This window comes from Bombina bombina, chromosome 5 (assembly GCF_027579735.1).
Source record: "Bombina bombina isolate aBomBom1 chromosome 5, aBomBom1.pri, whole genome shotgun sequence".
In the NCBI taxonomy this organism is placed as follows: domain Eukaryota; kingdom Metazoa; phylum Chordata; class Amphibia; order Anura; family Bombinatoridae; genus Bombina; species Bombina bombina.
The window spans coordinates 67,797,758-67,799,399 of NC_069503.1; the positions used below are offsets into that span (position 1 = coordinate 67,797,758).

Below are 1,642 nucleotides of genomic sequence, written 5' to 3' on the forward strand. Positions count from 1 at the left end.
CAGCAGGAGAGAACTTCCAATCTGGGGCTTTTATAACTGGGATTTAGAAAGTATTATTTACAATAGGATCCTTTTTGATGCTTCTATTTAGAGAGTTTGTCCTCTTTAGGAAAACTGTAAAAAGGTTTGCACACTGTGTATATAAAGTTTATTTGTGTGTAAATATTTGGTGTTTTGTGATACCTGATTTCAAAAATAGCTTTTTCCACTTTCTAAACATGTGAAAGGTTTCTTCCCTTGTGAATCCTTTCATGCTTTTTCAGACTACCCTTTTCTGTAAAACCTTTTCCACACTCTGTACATGTGAAAGGCTTTTCTCCTGTGTGAATCCTTTCATGATATTTCAGATGACTCTTTTGTGTAAAACTTTTTCCACACTCTGTACATGTGAAAGGCTTTTCTCCTTTGTGAATCCTTTCAGACTACTCTTTTCTGTAAAACATTTTCCACACTCTGTACATGTGAAAGGCTTTTCTCCTGTGTGAATCATTTCATGAGTTTTCAGACTACTCATAAGTGTAAAACATTTCCCACACTCAGTACATGTGAAAGGCTTTTCTCCTGTGTGACTCATTTCGTGACTTTTCAGACTATTTATTTGTGTAAAACTTTTTCCACACTCTGTACATGTGAAAGGCTTTTCTCCTGTGTGACTCATTTCGTGACTTTTCAGACTATTTATTTGTGTAAAACTTTTTCCACACTCTGTACATGTAAAAAGCTTTTCCCCTGTGTGAATCCTTTCATGCTTTTTCAGATCACTGTTTTGTGTAAAACATTTTCCACACTCTGTACATGTGAAAGGCTTTTCTCCTGTGTGACTCCTTTCATGCTTTTTCAGACTACCCTTTTCTGTAAAACCTTTTCCACACTCTGTACATGTGAAAGGCTTTTCTCCTGTGTGACTCCTTTCATGCTTTTTCAGACTACCCTTTTCTGTAAAACATTTTCCACACTCAGTACATGTGAAAGGCTTTTCTCCTGTGTGAATCCTTTCATGCTTTTTCAGATCACTGTTTTGTGTAAAACATTTTCCACACTCTGTACATGTGAAAGGCTTTTCTCCTTTGTGAATCCTTTCATGAGTTTTCAGACTACTCTTTTCTGTAAAACAGTTTCCACACTCTGTACATGTGAAAGACTTTTCTCCTGTGTGAATCATTTCATGAGTTTTCAGACTACTCATAAGTGTAAAACTTTTCCCACACTCAGTACATGTGAAAGGCTTTTCTCCTGTATGAATCTTTCCATGCTTTCTCAGATTACTCTTTACTGTAAAACTTTTTCCATACTCTGTACATGTGAAAGATTTTTCTCCTGTGTGAATCTTTTTATGACTTTTCAGATTATCCATTCTTGTAAAACATTTGCCGCACTCAGTACATGAGTGTGGTTTCTCACCTGTGTGAATTTTGTGGTGTTCTAGTAGATGAGACTGCCATCTAAAGCTTTTCTCACATTCTTTAGATTTGAAAGGTTTCTCATTTGTATGAATTATTTTGCTAGACTGTAGACTTTTCCCTTCTTTAATATGTTTTGAAAACTCTGTAAATGTGTGGGGTTTATCCTCAGGGATAATAATTTCACTAGATATGTCATAAATGTTGTCCTCTTGTTTGATGACTAAATTACTCTCTGTACA

The 1,642-nt window shown here is 35.5% G+C and overlaps 1 pseudogene; it reads right to left on the reverse strand.

Annotated features, from left to right (window-relative positions):
* Window positions 1-245: 245 nt before the first annotated feature.
* Window positions 246-1,642, reverse strand: part of LOC128661316 (gastrula zinc finger protein XlCGF26.1-like) — a 30,750-nt pseudogene continuing 29,353 nt past the window's right edge.